At 35.9% G+C, this 24,174-nt stretch overlaps 3 long non-coding RNA genes across 6 annotated transcripts; all 3 read right to left on the reverse strand.

The window, feature by feature from the left end:
* Positions 1-10,541: 10,541 nt before the first annotated feature.
* LOC131227821 (uncharacterized) lies at positions 10,542-19,173 on the reverse strand. Its single transcript, XR_009162517.1, has 3 exons — positions 18,170-19,173; positions 15,691-15,807; positions 10,542-10,922 (listed from the first exon to the last, which is right to left on the reverse strand). It is a non-coding gene; the product is annotated as an uncharacterized LOC131227821 (long non-coding RNA).
* On the reverse strand, positions 16,193-18,146 carry LOC131227820 (uncharacterized). The gene is made up of 3 exons (XR_009162516.1): positions 17,469-18,146; positions 17,220-17,313; positions 16,193-16,428 (listed from the first exon to the last, which is right to left on the reverse strand). It is a non-coding gene; the product is annotated as an uncharacterized LOC131227820 (long non-coding RNA).
* Positions 19,174-19,244: 71 nt separating the features above from the next.
* Positions 19,245-23,212, reverse strand: LOC131227819 (uncharacterized). 4 transcript variants are annotated; one of them, XR_009162512.1, is made up of 4 exons: positions 22,799-23,212; positions 22,351-22,466; positions 20,569-20,729; positions 19,245-19,924 (listed from the first exon to the last, which is right to left on the reverse strand). It is a non-coding gene; the product is annotated as an uncharacterized LOC131227819 (long non-coding RNA). The 4 variants fall into 4 exon arrangements; XR_009162514.1 differs by having other exon boundaries at positions 19,246-19,924; positions 22,351-22,431; XR_009162515.1 differs by lacking the exon at positions 20,569-20,729 and having other exon boundaries at positions 19,251-19,924; positions 22,351-22,431.
* Between the last annotated feature and the right edge of the window lie 962 nt (positions 23,213-24,174).

The following is a 24,174-nucleotide window of genomic DNA, read 5'->3' on the forward strand; positions in this document are numbered from 1 at the left end:
AAAAAGTCCAGAACTGTCCAGCGAGTTTGCCTAAAAAATCCTGCAATTTTCGATACATATCGCAGTGTTGTCGATATGTATTAAAGCTATAGCTACGGATTATAACCGTAGCCATAACTATAGTCCGTAAAAGCTATAAATTTGTTTTCCTATTGCGGTTGATGCCAAATCAGCTATGGTATCCATTGCTACGGTTATAATCCGTAGCCATAGGTCTAAGGTCATTACTTGATATTAGTTATCGATACTATCGATCATGTCTCGATATTATCGATGACTTATGCTCGATACTATCTAACATATCTCGATATTATCAAAAATTCATCTATTTTTTGAGTTTTGTTGCTGGACAATTTGGCATTCATCTTCGATATTATCGGACTATGGTCGATATTATCGACAATCTATCGCTACGGTTATAATCCATAGCCATAGGTCTACGGTCATTTTTTCCTCTCTTTTCCCCACAAGTACTATTACTTTATCAACTTTCTTCTTCACACCGGATGCAAAAATAAATAAATAAATAAAGCAAAGCAAAACAAAACAAAAACAAAAAAAAAAGAAGAAAAAAAGAAAGAAACATAGCATTAGGACACCATAGAGAATGTAACCTTAAAAGACAATGTTTTGCCCATTTGAGCTTCATGGGCAACATCTTCCTACGACATGAGAAGGCTCAAATTATGAAAGGAGCAAGTATCAACCCAGTTCCTCAACTTCTAGCACCAAGTTTGATGTCCTCAAGAGGCATATATTGTACGAGGTCAAGCTTTTGACATGTAGAGAAATGGCCATTCTACTCACATCTATTTGGAGCCTACAATTATACCCGTCTAGAAACTAGATTGTTACTAACTTGAAAGCAGTAAGGAGCGTGTATGGAATCAAGTAGCATTCCTGACAGTCATAGAACAATTTCTATTACTATAAAGAGAGGCAGGCACATGGGTATATGACCAAGGAAAAAAATGAAAGGAAGAGTGGATTGGACCTGATGGATAGTCCCTAATCCTTATAGGTGAAATGGATACCAACAAGTCCATGTGGATACCACAACCTTCTCAATCACTTTCTCAAACCTCCAGTAGAGTTAAAAGGACAAACAACCGCCATTTTCTCCATATTGCTATGAAACTCCTCTATAAAAGGAAACAAGAATATCTGGAATTTTATACTACTAAAAATGCAAAGCATCTTTCCTGACCAGTTCTATACATAGCTGTAACCTTCCCCACTTGGGTATGGTTTAAACAAACCCAATTTAAAGATGCATGTTTCACAAATAGAACTAGATACTGTATGTTTCTACCAGAATTATCATACAATTGTTGTATCTGCAAAGATAGCTCTCATATCTGCAAAAAAAAAAAAAAAAAAAAAAAAAAAGACGAAGAAGAAGAAGAAAGAAACTAGCTACTGTGTCGCGACTTTCTAAAATAGATCATTGGTTGTTCAATTTAGTGTTTGATTGGTCTTGGGCCTCAGTCCATATGAACATCCTGATGGAGGTTGCAGGTGCACATGCACATCAAGTGGAGTCCTCTTGGGACTCATTTTGTATACATGGGTCACAGGTGGCATGGATGAATCACTTCCCTAATAACATCATTAGTTGAATTTGTTGCTCAGCTAGCACTATTTACAGTAAATTGTAGATAACGAACAATTTAATTTAATATTTAAAATTCCTTGTAGATCTGTATAGTTGCATTAGATGCCAAAACCAATAGAAAAATTTGCAAGTATTATGTGTTGATAGTTGCAGAGCAAACGAGGAACTACATTCAAATCAGAGAAAACCCACAAAGAACTTCCTTCTCCAATGGGAATTGAGCCCACAGAAACTTAATTTTTATCAAATAGACGCTAATGAGACAGCGAATGTGGATTTAGGTTTTCCATGCACTATCCTAGCAGAGAGAAAATTGCTTCTTCCAGCACTGCAAGATGTAGTCATACACTCATACTCAGCATAAAGATTCAGCATAGCAGCAGAATGTTCTGCTTTTCCATATGCGAATAAAATAGAACTGATATATTTCTGCTTCTATATCGTACATGGAGCCACAATCCAGTGTCTGGTACAAGCAGGCAATAGAATGCAAGATGCATGATGTGGACTACAAGGCCAATTTGAGTGTCATTACCACAAGGTAGCTCTATATAAATCGAACAAATCTGAATGAGGAATGAACACTTATGAAGGTTTCTAGTTTCATGACTTTGTAGTCACACAAGCTACAAGGATAACTTGGCCCATATATGACCTTGGTGCAGTACTGAAACTCACTTGCCTAACACTCGCAACTTTCATGAATCAGATCATCCAAGTTATTCCCAATTGTATGAACCTCTATACTGAGCAACACAAAACCAAAATGGTTGTGACACAACATACCTGAAATATAACATTTTCCATTAGCTTTCTTTGTATTTTCATCATTATCTTATAAAAAAAGCATGTCAAAGCCACCTGAAATATCACATTTTCCCTTAGCTTTCTTCGTATTTTCATCAGTATCTTGTAAAAAGAGCATATCAAAGCCATGATGAAATTACCTCTCTATTCTAACCAAAAAGGGAATAAAACAAATGACAACTAGAAAGATCGTTGTAACCATTAGCTGACTTGTACATTTTGGTCCATTTGAGGATGAGACTACCTGATTTTTGAGGCAGAGATCTAAGCATTACATTGACTCTTGCAAAGGGTTTGCGTGTGGTATCTCCTTTGGATGATTGAAGAGGACTCAATAATGTAACATGAAATGCAATTGAACTAGCCTAACAAATAATTGAAATGCAATTGAACTAGCCTAACATGAATTTCAATGAACTTGAAATGTGATTGAAGTAGCCAAACATCAAATTCTAAGGTCATTACTCGGGGAATTCAACCAATCATGAACCGGGAATGTCGGCGACAACTCGAGCATATTGCAGAGAAGTAGGTCAATTGTCATCCAAATTCAGCGAGTTATGTTTTCTACTCGATATATCGAAAATCCCTAAAAAATGTAGCAAAGCTTGCTGGACAATTATCATCCAAATTCGATATTATCGACATATCGTCGATATTATCAATAACTTACCTCGATATTATTGACGAGATGTCGATAATATCAACGATTGCATCTTTTGTTTAGTGTTATTTGTGTAGTGAATTGGTTGTAGCATCACTCGTGGAGGATTATTTTATATACATTGACGATCTCCCATGTCCTAATAAGACTCCTCAGTTCATTTGCCAGTGTTGTTTCCGCCCTTTTCTTAGGATTAGACATCATATGTTGTAGGAAGAATTTCAATCCTTCTATGAATAAATTCCATCCTTGTTAGGAGTATTTGAAATTTTATTAGAGTGAGAAGTTGGGGTTCTCCGTCTTCGAATTGGTTGTGTGAATAATAGTACAGTACCTTGTTTGCTTATAGTGGTTGTATGTAGTGGTTATTTTTTAGCAACCAGCCAAGGAAAACGTACCTAAATAAGACTTTAATTCACGGTTATTTTTTACCAACCAGCGAATCTTTTTTCTTTGGAAGGATTTTCACAAGAATTAAGACAAGATCTCGGCTAACATAAAGGAGCAGGGCAAATATGAAATTCAGCGGGGCAAACAGAAAATTGAGCGGGGCAAACATGAAATTGAGCGGGGCAAACTGGAAATTGAGCGGGGTAAACATGAAATTGAGTGGGGCAACTTGGAAATTGAGCGGGGCAAACTAGAAATTGAGCGGGGCAAACATGACATTGAGCGGGGCAAGCATGAAATTAAGCAGGGCAAACTGGAAATTGAGCGAGGCAAACATGAAATTGAGCAGGGCAAACTGGAAATTGAGTGGGGCAAACATGAAAGTGAGTGAGGCAAACTAGAAAATCAGTAGGGTAAACTAGGAAATTAGCAAGGCAAACATGAAATTGAGCAGGAGAAACATGAAATTCAGCAGGGTAAACTGGAAAATCAGCGGGGCAAACTTAACAGATAATTTCATGGCTTGAGCCCAAATATCTAAACGTATCCAATGTTCAAATGGACCACAACACATGAAAATTTTGAATTGAACTTCTCATGTTCATCATTTCTTAGGGGCCACAGAAGTTTTGGATCAAGCTTACAATTGTGTTTTCTATTAATCCATGTCTGTATGATCTTATGAATAGGTTTGATAATAAACAAACAAGTTATCTTAATAAGCATGTTATCCATGTTAACGCAATGACCACGGTGATGTATTATTGACATCCTTATATATTGGTTATCTAATCTTCACAAACAATGATAGTGTTATGATTGATGAGTTTATAAAGGCTAGTTCGTAAATTTGAAATGACAAATATGGGTCTGATAGGATATTATCTTGAATCAGGATAAATTAAATAGATGATGTAATTTTTACATTTGAGAACACGTATATTCATGAAATTCTAAAAATCTTTGAGATGAAAATTTCTAAATTAGTATGCATACTCATGGAAATTAAGTTGAAATTTAGCAAGGACAAGAAAAACAACCTAATAGATCCTAAAAGGCTTCAAGTTGTCGATTATAAGTTTTAAATACTTGACTCATATTATCGTAAACATCTTGTACATTGTGGAATTTCTTAACTACCACATGAAATTTCTAAGTTAGATTCATCTACAAGTAGGGAAAAAGATTTTACATCATTTGAAAGGTATACTTGATCATGATATTTTTATGTGTGCTAAAGAATATAGGCTCTTTTTTGTTCACAAATAGTAATTAGGTGGGCCAATTTATATAGACAATAAAAAAGTATATTAGGCTACTTATTTTATGTTTGAAGCGGTTCATTCACATAATTCTTAAAAAAGTAAGATGTGATAACAAACAAACATCACTGTTGGGCCCAGTATAGTTTCAATGGTGAAAATCATTATGCCCACTGTTTCCTATGGTATGATCCACTTGATCTTTTGATATGCTTCAATTTGGGGCTAAACCGCTAAAATTAAATGGAAGAACGGATGGACGGCGTGGATATACTACATACATTCAATGTGGGTCCATCTGAGTTTACTTAGTACAATGAGAGCGTACTGACTAACTTAGCAGGGCAAACATGAAATTGACCGGGGCAAACATGAAATTGAGTGGGGCAAACTAGAAAATCAGCAGGGCAAACTAGGAAATCAGCGAGGCAAACATGAAATTGAGAGGGGGAAACATGAAATTCAGCGAAGCAAATAGGAAATTTAGCGGGGCAAACTTAACAGATAATTTCATGGCTTGAGCCCAAAAATCTAAACGTATCCAATGTTCAAATGGACCACACCACATGAAAATTTTGAATTGAACTTCTCATGTTTGTAAGAAGAAACCGGGCATCAATTTAGCATGGACTGTCTAATTGTCTGTACGTATTCTTGAGGAACCAAGTATTCCTGCAAGAGAGACCAGCAACCAGAAAATAAAATTGAAGAACGTTGCACAGATTGAGCAGTTAACCACATTAAACACACATTGAGCAGTTAACACATTAAACATATGCAGAACATACGAAGTACACAGCTCAATAGAAGATCAGTTCATCAATTGTATGATTGCACTCATCACAAGAGGTGAGAAGTAGTGGATCATGTGACTTTCTACAACACCAAAGTTGAACTTGATGCTAGTTGAAAATCTATCCATGGTTGAGTCTCATATGACATTTGTAAATTTGGGTCCACCTCCCTACTCAAAATTAGTGCCTACTTGTATCATTGATACATCCTATTGAAGATATTGTTCGTTGATGTGTTGACAAATAAATATTAAACAAGGAACTGTATAGTGGCACAATTGAAACATCTAAAATTCAAAGGAATGACAAAAACAACTGATTTACTAATCATTGTACTTTTTTCACATTTCTTCAACATGTTGTCATCCACTTGTTTGAGCGGGGCAAACAGGAAATTGAACATGTTGTCATCCACTTGTTCTAGCTGAATTACCTAAAAAGTAAAAAGTGTTCTTTGGGAAATTTGTTCTTGAAGAAAATATTTTTGACACCTTCTATGATAAATTCCACTAATTACTAGTCCTTACAATTGCAGCTGCATTGAATCACGGAGACATGGATGATTTTCTGCCAGTGAGTATTACTATTTTATGGGAACTGCAGATCCGATTGGAATGCTAAAAGCTATTGAAGTTTGTGTTAATTTGTTTGTAATTTTGTTGCTATATTACTCTGTTTATATGATTCCTCTGATTGTTTTAGACTAATGTGATATGTTTGCATTTGTTACCTAATTAACATTTTCATGCTTTATTTCTCACTAAAATACCGAGAGAATGGGCAAATCCCGGGAAATATATTAGTATACAAGGCTCCTGGACTACACTTTGGAGATATCTATGTTGTCACTGCGACTTACATTGGGGATTTGATAAATGTTGTTGGAAATTCTAAATATGCTATTTTCTTTCCAACTAAAGGGCCGTGATCATCGGCAGATGAGATGACGAATAGTGATTTTGATGGGGACATGTACTGGGTGTCAAGAAATTCAGAGGTTCATAACCATTCCCTATTAGTTTATTAAATAACATATGTTAGCACAAGTCTTTCTCAATATCATTCATTTTGGCACTTGATATTTTCATGTCAATTAATTGGTGGACATGAACATGTTATTTCATTAACAAGTACATGAGTTCCTCACTATATTAGTAAAATATTAAGTTTCCTCGTATGTCTTAGCTAAAAAATGCCCAATTGTTCTTTTCTTAAGTGTATTATTTAGGAATCTCTTTTCTTTGGAAGGATTTTCACAAGAATTAAGACAAGATCTTAGCTAACATAAAGGAACAGGGCAAACATGAAATTGAGCGGGGCAAACATGAAATTCAGCGGGGGAAACTAAAAAATCAACGGGGCAACCTAGAAAATCAGCGGGGGAAACATGAAATTGAGCGGGACAAACTAGAAATTCAGCAGGACAAACTAGAAATTCAGCGGGTCAAACTTGAATTTCAGCGAGGGAAACTTGAATTTGAGTGAGGCAAACTTGAAATTCAGCGGGGTAAACTTGAATTTGAGCGGGGCAAACTAGAAATTCAACGGGGCAAATAAGAAATTTAGCAGGGAAAACTTGCATTTGAGCGGGACAAACTACAAAATCAGCGGGGCAAACTAGGAAATCAGCAAGGCAAACATGAAATTGAGCGAGGCAAACATGAAATTCAGCAGAGCAAACATGAAATTGAGCGGGGAAAACACAGAAATGAGCGGGACAAGCATGAAATTGAGTGGGCAAACATGAAATTAAGCGGGGCAACTAGAAAATCAGCCAGGCAAACATGAAATTGAGTGGGGGAAACATGAAATCAGCAGGGCAAATTATAAAACCAGCGGGGCAAACATGAAATTGCGTGAGGGAAACATGAAATCAGCGGGGCAAACTAGAAAATCATTATGCCCACTGTTTCCTGTGGTATGATTCACTTGATATTTTGATATGCTTCAATTTGGGGCTCAACCGCTAAAATTAGATGGACGGCGTGGATATACTACATACATTCAATGTGGGCCCATCTAAGTGTAGGTTATAGGTTTATGTTTAAGTTAGGTTATAGGTTAAGGTTTAGGGAACTGAGAATAGGTTAAGGTTTAGGTTTAGCAAATCGGGTTTGGGACCGGGTTTAGGTTTGAGTTTTCAAGTTTAGGTTTAGGTTAAGGAGTTGACATTACGATTAAGTGTAGGTTTAGGTTTAGGGATTTGAGAATACATTTACGTTATAGGTTTAGGTTTAGGGTTAGGGATTTGAGAATACATTTAGGTTTTAGGTTTAGGTTATTAGTTTAGGTTTAGGTTATAAGTGTCAGTTATAGGTTTAGGTTTAAGTTGGGTTATAAGTTAAGGTTTAGAGAACTGAGAATAGGTTAAGGTTTAGGTTTAGGAAATCTGGTTTGAGACCGGGTTTAGGTTTGGGTTTTCAAGTTTAGGTTTAGAGTTAAGGAGTTATGATTAGGATTAAGTGTAGGTTTAGATTTAGGAATTTGAGAATATATTTAGGTTTTAGGTTTAGGTTACAGGTTTAGGAGTGTCGGTTATAGGTTAAGGTTTAGGGAATTGAGAATAGGTTAAGGGTTAGGTTTAGGAAATTGGATTCGGGAATGGGTTTAGGTTTGGGTTTTTAAGTTTAGGTTTAGGTTAAGGAGTTGAGATTAAGATTAGATGTAGGTTTAGGTTTAGGGATTTGAGAATACATTTAGGTTTTAGGTTTAGGTTTAGGTTATAAGTGTCGGTTATAGGTTTAGGTTTAAGTTAGGTTATAGGTTAAGGTTTAGGGAACTGAGAATATGTTAAGGTTTAGGTTTAGCAAATTGGGTTCAGGACCGTGTTTAGGTTTGAGTTTTCAAGTTTAGGTTTAGGTTTATGTAACGCCCTGAAATTCGGAGGTCGACCATAACTCAGCTCCCGAGTTTCAAAACATCACTTATGCAACATATGTAATGATGAATGTATGTTGTCTGTATTAGTGCATAAAACATGAAGTAGATTGAGCCAAACTGCAAACATAATCCAGGGACAGGTAAAAAATGCAAGCGGAAGACTGAAGAAATATATATATATATATATATATATATATATATATATATATAAGTCCTGAGATATGTATGCTCTGCCAGGTCGTAATTACAATTGTTTGTTTCAAAATACAAGTATCAAAATGTAATGAACCACTGCAACAATAACCTTGAATCCCTGTAGCTCAGGAAACGGCTCACATGAACCCACCTGAGAACTGCATAAAGGAGAACGCCTCCTCGTCATCCTCATACTCCTGCTCTGCCTCGTGGGTCGCATCATCATCTACATCTAAGACAGAGTTTGGTTGGTGTTTAAACACCGTCCCATAACGTGGGAGTGAGTGATCAACTCAGTGGAACTATACGGTAAAAGTTAACATGTTATCAATTCAATCAATCAGTAATGACAAAGCAATACAATCAAACATATCCTAATTACTCTTCTTAATGCAAGGATGTATGTAGAAATGATGCATGCCCTCGCCTGCACTCCCTCAGCGTCTTCATCTTACGGTACGCATGATAACCTCCCACAGTGCTCCACAACGCCAAGGCACATGCAATGCGGTGCATGAACATGATTACCAAGTTGTTATTAGTCCTTTTCATACAATAGGATTGGGAAGCTAGGGTACCTTCCTTATATCAATTCCCAAATAGTGATCCATTCTAGGGTCGTCAGTCCTAGACAATCTCATCCGATATTATAGTTCTAAGTCGCTGCAAAGGGCTCGTCACCAATCAATGCAGGCCTAGTCATACCTTAGTTGCTACAATAAGGCTCGTCGCCTCAATGCAGTATCATGGTATGCTCGAGGTCACTACAAAGGGCTCGTCACCAATCAATGTAGGCCGACAGCACGAATATAGTGTCCCATACCACCATAATCGGCTCACGAGTTTGGATTGTTCACTCGTCACTACAAGGAGGTTTGTCACCCTAGTGTAGGCCGACAGCTCGACCACGATGTCCCATACCACCATGCCCGGCTCATGAGTCTTAGCGGATCGAGGTACCATAGTTAACGGGATTACACTGGTAAGTTAGGTACCCTAGATTCAGACAGTAGTATCCATACATGGTGAACATCCACCGGGACAATCGGGTTACTTAACGGGCTCGACTAGCACGAGCGCATATTGAGTTGAACGACATGAAGTGCACAAACACTCCGTGTGGCCAAACCACTGCCGACAACCCTAATGCGACTCGGGTTCGTCAAACACGTCCTACGTGACGAAAACAACCTCAGCCACGAACTCAAAGTTTGTTACCGATTCCCTGGATTATTTCATAGTCCCAAACACATTTAATTATAACAAATATTCGTACCAGTAATTCAGAACAGTAATGGATCAATAATTCTAATCATACAAGCATGTGAGCATTTGATGTATTTCAACTTAACATGAATTCACACATAAGGGGCGTCTAAGTTAAGCAGACAAAAAATGTAAATTACATGGAGGAAATCATACACATCATTAAGATAGTTGAGAATCTCTTCTCAATGCCATAAAAAGTATAATATATTATGTACTTATTCATTCAGACATTTCTACAAACACTTGCACTACCAGAAAAAGGGGCAAAGGCTACGGATAAAATCCGTAGCCTTAGACTTATGGCTACGGTTCTTGTCCGTAGCTATTTCGTAGCATGACCGTAGTCGTAGGTGCCGTAACAAAAGTTCTGGAACCTATAACTACGGATTTAATCTGTAACAATTATATCTGTAGCGATAAGTATAAACAACTACGGATATTATTTGTAGCTAAAAGTCCGTAGCAATATGCCAAATTTAATAATGGCTACAGCTGTCAGATTACCGGCTATAGTCAATATCCGTAGCTATTTCGTATATTAAAAAAATATATATGATCATTTGTTCATTCAATTACCACCTGCATAATTATTCATTTATTCTATTACAATCAATTACAATCATTCATTCATTTATTCAATTACAATCCTTCATTCAATCAATTACAATTACAATCAATTGCAATCCTTCATTCAATCAATTACAATTACAATTACAATAATGCTGAAAATACGAATCTTTGGCTTCATTAGAGAAATTTGCTTGACTTCACCTTGAAATGTCAATGATAAATAATTGAAAGAGAAGATATATTTTGATGATATGATATTTTTTTCACAAGTAAATAGGCCTTTTTCAGCCATCACCCACCTGAAGAATAAAAAACCGATTGTTGTCCAAGTCCACTCATTTTCCTTTCAATTTCTTAGTGAGCTCTGTAAAATTACTTCCACGGTCATTTATGTAGTACTTTGAAGAGTTGTCTCGAAATGCAACTCTAGTAATGACAAAGTCACTTCCTGCAACAGCTTCGTATATTCCATCATCCTACAAATAGTCATGGCATTCATAAATCAGAATGACCATTGGGGGAAAGAAAAACAAAGTGAAAGAAGTGCATTATGTATAACCATTTTTTTTCTTAATGAATTAATAAAAACTCAAAGAGGAATGAAATTGACATAAAAGGAATGGTCTCACCATATGGTTTATAGGGCCAAAATAAACGTCTGGATGATTTTCGCAAGGAGGACCATCGGTAGCCACAAGTACCTACTTCCCAAGGAATGGTCTCATCATATGGTTTAGGTTATAAGTTTATGTTAATGTCGTAGGTTATAGGTTTAGGTTTAGGTTTATGTTTAGGGATTTAAGAATACATTTATGTTTTAGGTTTAGGTTTAGGTTTTACATTTAGGTTAAGGTTACAGGTTTAGGTTTAGGTTATAAGTGTAGGTTATAGGTTTAGGTTTAGGTTAGGTTATATGTTAAGGTTTAGGGAATTGAGTTTAGGTTATAGGTTAAGGTTTAGGTTATAGGTTAAAGTTTAGGTTTAAGTTATAGGTTTAGGTTTAGGTTATAGTTTTGGATTTGAGAATAGGTTTAGGTTATAAGTATAGATTTAGGTTAATGTTGTATGTTATAGGTTTAGATTATAAGTTTATGTTAATGTTGTAGGTTATAGGTTTAGGTTTAGGGATTTGAGAATACATTTAGGTTTTAGGTTTAGGTTTAGGTTTTAGGTTTAGGTTAATGTTATAAGTTTAGGTTATAGGTTTAGGTTTAGGTTATAGGTTTAGGTTATAGGTTATAGCTTTAGGGAATTGAGAATAGGTTAAGGTTTAAGTTTAGGAAATCGGGTTCGGGTTCGGGATCGGGTTTAGGTTTGGGTTTTCAAGTTAGGTTTACGTTTAGGTTAGGGAGTTGAGATTAGGATTAGGTGTAGGTTTAGGTTTAGGGATTTGAGAATACATTTAGGTTTTAGGTTTAGGTTATAGGTTTAGGTTAATATTAGGTTATAGGTTACAAGTTTAGGTTATCGGTTATAGGTTATAGGTTAAGGTCTAGGTTATAGGTTTTGGTTTTGGTTTAGGTTTAGGTTTAGGTTTAGGTTATAGCTTTTGGAAATTGAGAATAGGTTAAGGTTTAGGTTTAGGAAATCGGGTTCGGGTTTGGGATTGGGTTTAAATTTGGGTTTTCAAGTTTAGGTTTAGGTTTAAGTTAGGGAGTTGAGATTAGGATTAGGTGTAGGTTTAGGTTTAGGGATTTGAGAATACATTTAGGTTTTAGGTTTAAGTTATAGGTTTAGGTTTAGGTTTTAGGTTTAGGTTAAGGTTTGGTTATAGGTTATAAGTTTAGGTTATAGGTTATATGTTAAGGTTTAGGTTATGGGTTTTGGTTTAGGTTTAGGTTTAGGTTAGGTTTAGGTTTAGGTTATAGGTTTAGGTTATAGGTTATAGCTTTAGGGAATTGAGAATAGGTTCATGTTTAGGTTTAGGAAATTAGGTTCGGGTTTAGGTTTGGGTTTTCAAGTTTAGGTTTAGGTTTAGGTTAGGGAGTTGAGATTAGGGTTAGGTGTAGGTTTAGGTTTAGGGATTTGAGAATACATTTAGGTTATAGGTTTAGGTTTAGGTTTAGGTTAATGTTAGGTTATAGGTTATAAGTTTAGGTTATAGGTTATAGGTTTTGGTTTAGGTTAAGGTTATAGGTTTAAGTTTAGGTTAAGGTTTAGGTTTAGGTTATAGGTTATATGTATAGGTTATAGCTTTTGGGAATTGAGAATAGGTTAAGGTTTAGGTTTAAGAAATCGGGTTCGGGTTCGGGATTGGGTTTAAGTTTGGGTTTTCAAGTTTAGGTTTAGGTTTAGGTTAGAGAGTTGAGATTAGGATTAGGTATAGGTTTAGGCTTAGGGATTTGAGAATACATTTAGGTTTTAGGTTTAGGTTTTGGTTTTGGTTAATGTTAGGTTATAGGTTATAAGTTTAGGTTGTTGGTTATAGGTTATAGGTTAAGGTTATAGGTTTAGGTTTAGGTTAAGGTTTAAGTTTGGGTTATAGGTTATATGTTATAGGTTATAGCTTTTGGGAATTGAGAATAGGTTAAGGTTTAAGTTTAGGAAATCGGGTCCGGGTTCAGGATTGGGTTTAAGTTTGGGTGTTCAAGTTTAGGTTAGGGAGTTGAGATTATGATTAGGTGTAGGTTTAGGTTTAGGGATTTGAGAATACATTTAGGTTTTAGGTTTAGGTTAAGGTTTGGTTATTGGTCATAAGTTTAGGTTATAGGTTATAGGTTATATGTTAAGGTTTAGTTTATAGGTTTTGGTTTAGGTTAAAGTTATAGGTTTAGGTTTAGGTTTAGGTTATAGGTTATGTTATTGGTTATAGTTTTGGGAATTGAGAATTAGTTAAGGTTTAGGTTTAGGAAATCGGGTTCGGGTTCGGGATCGGGTTTAGGTTTGGGTTTTCAGGTTTAGGTTAGGGAGTTGAGATTAGGCTTACGTGTAGGTTTAGGTTTAGGTATTTGAGAATACATTTAGGTTTGGGTTTTAGGTTTAGGTTTAGGTTATAGGTTTAGGTTTAGGTTATAGGTTATAGGTATAAGTTTTGGGATTTGAGAATAGGTTTAGGTTAAGGTTTAGGTTATAAGTATAGGTTTATGTTTAGGTTAAGGTCTAGGTTTAGGTTATAGGTTTAGGTTAGGGAGTTGAGATTAGGATTAGGTGTAGGTTTAGGTTTAGAGATTTGAGAATACATTTAGGTTTTAGGTTTAGGTTTTGGGATTTGAAAATAGTTTTAGGTTATAAGTATAGGTTTAGGTTGGGTTATAGGCTAAGGTTTAGGGATTTGAGTTTAGGTTATAGGTTTAGGTTATAAGTCATGAGTTATAGGGTTTAGGTTATAGGTTTAGGTTTAAGTTATAGGTTTAGGTTTAGGTTTTAGGTTTAGGTATAGGCTTGGGTTATATGTTTAGGTTAAGGTTTAGGGATTCGGGTTCGGGTTCGGGTTCGGGTTTAGGTTATAGGTTATAGGTTTAGGTTAAGGTTTAGGTTATGGGTTTTGGGATTTGAGAATAGGTTTAGGTTATAAGTATAGGTTTAGGTTGGGTTATAGGTTAAGGTTTAGGTTATAGGTTATAAGTATAGGTTTATGTTTAGGTTAAGGTCTAGGTTTAAGTTATAGGTATAGGTTTTGGGATTTGAGAATAGGTTTAGGTTAAGGTTATAAGTATAGGTTATAGGTTAAGGTTTAGGTTTAGGAAATCAGGTTCGGGTTTGGGATCGGGTTTAGGTTTAGGTTTAGGTTATAGGTTATAGGTTATAGGTAATTTAGTTTATCGGTTAAGGTTTGGGTTATATGTTAAGGTTTAGGTTATAGGTTATAGGTTATAAGTATAGGTTTAGGTTTAGGTTAAGGTCTAGGTTTAGGTTATAAGTATAGGTTTTGGGATCTGAGAATAGATTTAGGTTAAGGTTATAAGTTTAGGTTAAGGTTATAAGTATATGTTATAGGTTAAGGTTATAGTTCAGGTTAAGGTTATAAGTATAGGTTATAGGTTTAGGTTTAGGTTATAGGTTATAAGTATATGTTTATGTTTAGGTTAAGGTCTAGGTTTAGGTTATAGGCATAGGTTTTGGGATTTGAGAATAGGTTTAGGTTTAGGTTTAGGAAATCGGGTTCGGGATCGGGTTTAGGTTTGGGATTAGGTTATAGGTTATAGGTTATAGGTTTAGGTTTGGGTTATAGGTTAAGGTTTAAGTTAGGTTATAGGTTAAGGTTTGGGTTATAGGTTATAGGTTATAAGTATAAGTTTAGGTTTATGTTAAGGTCTAGGTATAGGTTATAGGGTTCGGGTTCGGGATCAGGTTTAGGTTTGGGTTTAGGTTATAGGTTTGGTTTAAGGTTAGGTTTAGGTTATAGGTTATAGGTTATAGCTTTAGGGAATTGAGAATAGGTTTGGGTTATAGGTTAAGGTTTGGGTTATAGGTTAAGGTTTACGTTATAGGTTATAGGTTATAAGTATAGGTTTAGGTTTAGGTTAAGGTCTAGGTATAGGTTATAGGGTTCGGATTCGAGATCGAGTTTAGGTTTGGGTTTAGGTTATAGGTTTTGGTTTAGGGTTAGGTTTAGGTTATAGGTTATAGGTTATAGCTTTAGGGAATTGAGAATAAGTTTAGGTTATAGGTTTAGGGTGTGGTTTAGGTTAAGGGTGTGGTACCTGCAAATACAGATATAAACACGGCCTATCCAAATGGCCAGGCCTCTCAAATGTTGTCCATAGAAAATGGACAGTTTCATCATGGTCATAACAGCGGTTCCCACCTTCCAGGGACCCCCGCTCATCCGGATAGCTCCGACGCACATCTGAGTCTGCTCCATTAATTTCGAGCAAATACATAAACACGGCTTGTCCAAATGGCCAGGCCCCTCCAATGCTGTTCATAGAAAATGGACAGCTTCATCATGGTTATAATAGTGGTTCCCACCTTTCAGGGACCCCCGCTCATCCGGATAGCTCCAACGCATCCGCTATTAATTTCGAGCAAATACATAAACACAGCCTATCCAAATGGCCAGACCACTCCAATGTTGTCTATAGGAAATGGACAGCTTCATCATGGTCATAACAGCGGTTCCCACCTTCCAGGGACCCCCACTCAACATCCGGACAGCTCTGACGCACATCCGAGTCTGATCCATCAATTTTTACGAAACTATGTATGTCCTGCTCATGAGCATGCCTAATATTATCAATGCATGGGATTCAGCACAAATACCTTTTCATAAATCAAAAAAGGGAACTCGAGAGTTTTCCTTACCTTCTATTGTATGCTTCCAAGGTGCAGATGGCCCCTGAAACACATATACATCCTGGGAATCGCTTCTCAAAACTGCAGACTGTTTTGTTTTGAAACTCATTCATCTCACCTGAAAACCTGTCACATAATGAATAACTATAACCACAATGATAACTATTGTGACTGCACTATAATGAACAAATTATTATTATTATAGATAACTGTAATTACAACATAGATATCATGCACACGATGTCACATAATGTGTTGTTTGATGAACTACACATAGAGCATTTTTTGTTGTTATTTGCTGCATTGAAAAGTTTAAAAAATAAATAAATGAACAAAAAAAAGAAGCATTAATCCTCAAGTACATATGCAAATGAACAAGACCCCATGCTTATAACAACAAAAATCTGTAGATAAACAAAGGACAGTTATGAGCTTGGAAAGATGACCCACAACGTGTTAAAAGATGAGATGATACAACTGTTAGCCAAAGATTTGCTGATAAAGCCAAAAAACTACCAACTAATCAATGTACATTCTGGCTGATTTATCTAGTTATTCGATGTTTTAAGTAGAAATGAGCTAACCTTGAAAGCTTTTTCACAGTCATAAATATTTCACCATTGTCAAGATCTCTAAATTATAAAACATGATATAGCTAAAAAAAAACACTCATACGGAACTTCATAGGTGGTCAGTCGCTTTTTCGGGTCTCTAATAAGCTGGTGTCACACATAACTTTTTGAAATGCTGCACAAAAGAAAACCAAATTTAAAGCTTATAAAAGTTAAAAACTAAATTGAGAAAGAAAGCAATAATATTTAGGGAGTCTAGTCCAAGAATAAATGAGAAAATAATTTAGAATGGCCTATGATGCAAGAATGGCAACCAAGAAAAAAAAAAAAAAGAATGTCTAGGAAAGTACGGATATGATGCAGTAGTGCCTCCGCTCTAATATTTCAAGACTTAAAGAAAATTAGCAATAACGGTGACTTTATTTTTCTAACAAGACAATAACCAAGATATATGGTAGACATGCATAAAAAAATATGTCTTCAAAGAAAGACTAGTCAATGGATTGACAAGTTCACTGGTTTGGTCAAACCAGACCATACAAGATCACCAAAAAATAATTTTGCATGGACTAAAAAGTTAGAGAAAGAAAAAGAACAGGTCATCTCTATTAATACAATGACGCACAAGGAACATCTTTTACCATGCTTTAAGCAATAGGTTATCTAAAGTGGAAGCAGGAATACATGCAAAGGGTTCTGTCACCAAAATGACTCAAAGAAAGTTTCTGGTTTACTGCATTAGTATCTGAACTGGAGTAAGAACATTTGAAGTAGGATCAGACACTTGGAATAATTGGCACCAAAAAAGCTTCCAAAAAATTTAGGAGCATTCTCATTGACAATTTGTATAAATAAAAACTCAAATGGAGCATAACCTATCCTAGAAAATAAAGAACAAAGAACTTCAGTGCGACAGCTACTATTTAGGAGCATTCTATCCAACTGAAGTAAATACGCATCTTTCACCTTGTAGTGCGACAGCTACTATCTTCTCGTCCATCGGCTTCAATTGTGATTGCTTACGCCAGACAAATCTGTACACCAAAACCGCTTCTTGAATCTATTCATATACTAGAACATCAATAAAAGTTTTTTCTTTAAAAATAAAATATCTATAATAGATCAAAATTACAATCTTGCTTATGTACTTTAGATAATTCAGAATACTTGAAACAACTTTAAAAACGGATTAATAAAAGAAAATTCAGGATTTACTTGAACAAGTTGGTCTTCATTTAGAACCGATAAACTATTAGACTCCAAACAAGACCAATATCGCTTCCATGGAAAAATCTCCCTGATTGAAGAACCTCAACATCGATCTTGGAACCCTCATGCCAAACCCATGCTTCACCTTTTTGTACCCTGTTCAAATGAAGAGAGTGCTTCAAGAGTATGTGGGTGTGTTGAGGTGTGAATGCATGTGTATAATAAAAAAGAAAAAGAAAAATAAGAAGAAGAGTAAAGAGTAGATTAAGATGATTCCACCCCCTAGCTTAATGGTACACATTCGCATAAGAGGTGGTGTGCTTTGAAAGTGATACATGCACTGATTTTAAAAAAGGAATAGAACCTTTAAATGTGCTGGATTAGAAGAGGAGTCTTGATGAATTTTAAACTCCTCCATCCTACAACTACTTGGAACTGGGTCTTCTATAGATGCCCACTTCTTCCAAAACTATCAAGATGGTTCAAAGTGGGCCGAAGGTGCATATACGGTCAGATTTGCATCTACCATGAGATTTGGTTCCAAGTTACAGCCAAGTCATGTTATTAATCATCCAGTTGCATGCCAAAAGTCTAATAAAATCCTTACAATGTGGGGACCACCTAAAGTGATGCCTAGCATGGAATGTCGAATGCTTGCCTGAAACAAAAACAATAACAAAAAACAAAAAAAAAATTGAGAAACCAACCTTAATTGGACGTTGGGATAAATGTTTGCAGCTCTAGCATTGTAGCCTCAGCACAAGCTCTGGCATTCCTCTTCACTTGATATCTTCATATCCCTACAAATGAGAGGTAGATTTTAGAAGAGATTAGATATATGTAGAGAGAGGTTCTTCCTTTCATGTAGCATGTAGATATATTCCAACATATTTATACATGGGCATGAAATTGTGTCCACTGCCAAAAGTCCATAGGCAAAGGAGTCAATGAACTTTATTTTGCACTCATCTTTCTAGAAGAGAACCCGAGTCGAAGCGAACAACTTGTAAGGATGATTTTAACATGAAAGATATTTGTCCATCTCCAGCAAAATGTATTCAAAATAATCCAATTGGAATGAAGGATGAAAATGTTTTTTTTTTTTTTAAACACAAACTCACACTCACACCCACACCACATGGGAAATCAATCTCATGACCTCCCAGTTAAACATCTTAAAATAATAAATAAACAAACAAACAACTATATTGCAGTTGTGGCTCTTGACAAACAGAATTTTAGATATTAAAATAATCAGCAGCTACTTTAAATGCCAGATAAATCAAACTCACAAGTACATGTCTAGAAAAATCAGAGTCAAGATTTGTTGTTGAAACCCTCAGTACTCTACCATTATCGGTATAACACGAAATGTCAAGAAACTACATGCGAACAGTGTTTCCTTCACAGCATCAATGGGCCAACATGGCATACTTGTAAGAGATCCTAGGTGCGCATCAACATTCATTGGAGATAAATTTTTTATAAAAAAAAAAGGAAAGAAAGAAAGAAAGAAAGAAAGAAAGAAAATAAGATTGTGTGCAAATCATGCATACACATAACAAAAATGTCCAGAAATGCTTCAAAGCAATGAATTATTAAAACTGAAATTGCACATCATTCAGTTCAACTTTTAAGACAATATCATTGAGAAATTAAAAAATAAAACCTAATCAGAAATTGGAAAGGTCCCGGATGAGAACTCTTTAAGTATTAGTTGCACATATAAACTGTGTGGCATTTTTTCATAGCCAAGCATTTGCCTTCATTCAAGATTAGAGCCTCTTCATTCACAAACATTTTTTGACAGTTAGGGAAGTAGACACAATTGAAGCATTCCATTTGCCTTCTTTCTTTAAGTGTTAATGGCATTCTCATGCAACATGGGCTATATAATGATTGATGACCATAAACAGTGCCAATTTCCAGTTGGAGAAGCAAACAAAACAATCAATTAAAAATTTAAGTGCTTTCTGGATGTGATTGGTTGCCAGCTGGAAAGAAACTACCAACCGCTGAAATGCATAGCATCAGTCATTAAACGACCCCTGTGGCTCCCTTTGGAACCTCACACACGGCACCGACTGGTCTATTGTACCACTTGCAACATTGATATGCCATGAGTTTCATATTTACACTTGAAATTGAAGTATAGGATGATATACAATGCAAATGTGTTAACTATTTGGAGTATCTTTGTATCCTAATTGTAAGAAGGAGAACGAATGATGTGTCTTAGCTGAAAAATGCAGAACAGATGAGCCCACATCAAGAGAAATAAAAATACTTTCATTTCTTACTGGACTTGGAACAGGATGGATCACAGCAATAGGGACCTCAAACTGTGGAATATCATCAGCGAAGGGCTCATTTTGGGGTTGTTCACCAAGTGCGGACCACCATGAATAGCAGCCAATATCAAATTATTTTGAACCAAACACCGCTCCGGCCAATATCTTTACCTGCAACACATTTATAAAATCAACAATTTCATTTTATTTAACAAAATCCAACCCATTTATAAAAGTACACGACCCGTTTATAAAATCCAACCCATTTCTCTTCACTGCAGGTATGATATGAAAACAACAGATGGACCAAAACAATTTGCAGCTTGAAACTGTTCTAGACCATCCACTTTTATTTTAATTTTTTAGAAAATGTATGGTCTACATGACAATTAACCAACCTAAAATGAAATACACTGTTGGTTCCACCTGATACATGGCTTGGGTGTCCCATGCATACTAGCATTGATGTGTGTGAGCTGGTGCTATAAACATCAATGTTTAAGTTAGTTAACAAGCACTCACATTTATGGGATTTGGACCATTCATCTATTTGGCCACACACAAAGAACCACACGAATCTAATGATCCTAGATTAACCTAATTAAAGTTCCATGAAGATTTTGGATGAGATATGAATAATGTTTAAAGTCCATAATGGAGTGTGTATGTTGTATGACAGCAAAACCATTTGAAAATTTTGATAACCACTCGACCTTAATCGACTTATTTGGATTTGGAGAAAAACGAAAAGAAAACAAAATGGCTAAGCTAGTTTTTCCCAATATTCGTGTATTCATCCTACTTATTTTTCTTACCCAAGAAAATGTGAGGATATCTGTAGTTTCATGACGACCCGTCAATCTTCTTTCATTGCCTTTTCCATATGCAGAAATGTGTTCCTTGTGTCGCAAGCCTAGCTTCTTGATGGCTTTTCTTGATCACATTAATTCCTCCATCATCTCTCATCGACTTGGTGCTGACAGACAAAAAATAATAATAATAAATAAGAGAGAGAGAGAGAGAGAGAGAGAGAGAGAGAGAGAGAGAGGAGAAGAAGATTGGATAGATGTGTTAATGTTTAGACTACTAGTAATAGGTCCTTGTAAGACCAATGTGAATGTTTATCTTTTTTTATTTATTTTTTTTTATTTTTTTTTATTTTTTTAAGAAAGCCAGTTATACTGATACAAATTACTATGCCTTAAGATGATTCTCGCATGATTGTTTATGTTTTGTCAATCAATTATTTGTCAGCGTAGACTACAAGTAGTAGGTCCTTATAGGATCAATGTGAATGTTCTTTCTAGGTTCCCTTTTTTTATTGTTTTCTTTCATTTCAAGTAAGTGGCACAAATTTGAGTGTAGGAGAAGGGAACCATCCATTTCAAATGTTAGCAAGCATAAACAATGAAGAAGCAGGAGAAGTTGGAAGCGTGATTCAAAGTGGGAGCAGCACCTATCATGAGACTTGCCAAACCCTGGAGGCCCCAAACATTGGATCTGAGGCAAATCCTTAGATTAATGACTCCAAGATTGACAGATGTAAGCATCCAAACAGGATCTTATTTTTTGCAGGCAAAAAATATCATGAATGTTTCCCAGCTCTTTGATTGACTCCACATTATGCATTCTTCTCTACCTCTATTTCTTCTTTCCACTTCTTAATAAGATTTCTTGCTGCTGATCGAATAAAATAAGTGAACATCGAGTCTTTTGTTCTTATAAGCAACAAATAGATTTTGTTGAAAGGAAAGTATAACTATCCATCAAGCTAGTGTTGAGTCTGATTCCAAAATGATAAATGAGCACAAGCTGAAACCTCAGTTCAGAATCAAGAATGTCCCTGGATCCCCATAAAGGAGTTAATTCACAACTCAAGAATTAAATATAAATGTGAGGGTTAGCTTGATAACCTGATGGGTGTTAATCATAGATAAAGATGATAAGTGTACAGCCTGAACATAATTCTAGCATCACACTCCTACAAATTACAGAAACACCACTTGGAAGTGAAATAGAGACCGCATAATATTAGAATACACCACAAGCTAAAATAAATGTGTGATTCAGTAGATGAGTGATAAACCGAACATGGACTGTACAACAAAATGGAATTTGTAAGAACTAAATGAAAGTCAGTTAGGCAACCGGGCTCATGAATAGCTTCCCACCCATAATCTTATAAAATATTAGTTGAGTGAAGGATCAACTTTCACAACTTTGTTTTACATACTTAACAAAAAAGAAAAAAGAAAAGAAAAGAGTTGCCTGATATTTTGTTCTCTTGGTGAGTTTTTCATTGACTTGAATCAATCAAACTAGGAACTAGAGAACCCTTTTCAAATCTCAGATGAGTTTCTGAAACGAATACAATGTTTCCAAGACTCAAATAGGAGAATTAAACTAGCTAAGTGTGTCTAGAAAATCTTTTTGGTAGACAAAACTAACATGCCTGGAAAATCTTTTTGGCAGACAAAAATATCAAAGAATCTATTTGGAACATTCATCTAGACATCAGTTCATGGGAAACATAATACAAATAATTATGTCATATACTTATATAAATCTCATATCATGCCCGTTGAGAAGCTACTTACCAATTTTTACACATCTGCAGATGGGACATGAGCGAGAACAAACAAACCCTGGAGGTATTGATCCATTGATAGCAGTAAAGCCTGCATCATGGTAATATGATAACTAACAGTTCCACCTAAAAACACTATCAAACTTTAGAATGTCTGTGTAAAAGGACAATAGGATCCTAAATATACTTAATGTTGCATCACCACAATGAACTGATTTACAGAACTAGGAAAGTTTACAAATTAAATAGCAAGCTATTTCATCAAACAGATAGCATGTCATTTCAAAAAACAGTTAGCATGACATTTCATCAAATAGATAACATGCATGAAATCTAGCCATTTCATTAAACAGATAGCATGCCATTTCATCCAGCCATTTCATTATTTCATCAAATAGTTAGCATGCATCAAATCTGAAAGACAGAAAAAGATACATAAAGAGAGGAAGATATCAAACCTATGCCTCAAAGATATGAGAAGGGTTTCGAATGGCGTGTGTTTCTTCGGGTAGGATCTTCACGGCTGCTGCAATGGAGAGAGATAGAAGAGACGGCGGAGATATTGGAGAGAAAGGGAGGAGAACGAGAAAGATGGAGCAGCAGGGGTAGGCAGGTTTGAGGGGGTTTTATCCTCTACGGCAGCGACAGTGAGATCGAGTTGGGATTACGATTTGGGTAGGTGATTTGAGCAGAGGTTGCAATTTTGAGAAGGGCAAGGGCTGTGATTTGGGGAGGAGATTCACGACTGCATTGGAGAGATCGAGGGAGGAGAATGAGAGAGATGGAGCAGGTGAGGTAGGGAAAAAGGAGAATCGGGAGCAGAGATCGGGAGAGAGAGGGTTAGGGAACGGGGAGAGAGAGAGAGAGAGAGAGAGAGAGAGAGAGGACTGGGGTTTTGGATGGGGGCGACTCTATTTTGAGCGCGCGCCCATTTTGGGTGTCGAATTTTAAGAGACGGTCATGTTAGGGGCTCCGTGGGGCCCACCATGATATATGTGGTTTATCTATACTGTTCATTAATTTTAATAATATTTTTCAGTTTATGATCCCAAAAATCAGGTAGATCGAAGGCCCAAGTGGACCACACCATAGGACGTACATGTGATTTAATCTCCATGTTTCCTACTGTGTGGTCCACTTGAGCCTTTGATCTACTTGATTTTTAGTTTCATGCCCTAAAATTATATTTTAAGATAGATGGATGGATTAGATAGAATACTTATATTTTATTGGGCCCTATAAAGCCCCATACATGACAGTTAATTATTAATGGTGTGGCAAGTTTTTAGCTACGGATTAAATCCGTAGTAAATTTAGCTACAGTTTATATCCGTAGCAAAAAACTACCATAGTCCATAGCCTTTGCTCGATTTTTTGGTAGTGTTAGGCTACATATTCCAACATACATGACGTATGTTGGCGATAGTACACATTAGGACAAATCCTTTCACCAAGGAGTTGATACACATACAACTAGCACAAACACACGACAATTAATCATGGCAAACATATGCCCGTATTTCATACGTATGTGATACTTTCTACATATACATGGAATACACAAATCTCAATATAGTTCATATATATCAGAAACGCAATACAAACATCGCATTTAGCATTTGAAATAACACCCACAACAATAATAAACCATTAACCGACATTGAAAGTCTTGAAAACCATAACTTATACGAATATAGTCCGCACCTTAAACCAAAAATTACACAACGGATTCGATTTAAACGATAAGTCTTCGTCAACGGCGAATAGGTAACCTAAGGCATGAATTAGATTAGCTACATCAACACCTAAGCTATTCTAAGTTTCAAAACAGGTT

This window comes from Magnolia sinica, chromosome 15, assembly GCF_029962835.1.
Source record: "Magnolia sinica isolate HGM2019 chromosome 15, MsV1, whole genome shotgun sequence".
NCBI classification, from domain to species: Eukaryota; Viridiplantae; Streptophyta; class Magnoliopsida; order Magnoliales; family Magnoliaceae; genus Magnolia; species Magnolia sinica.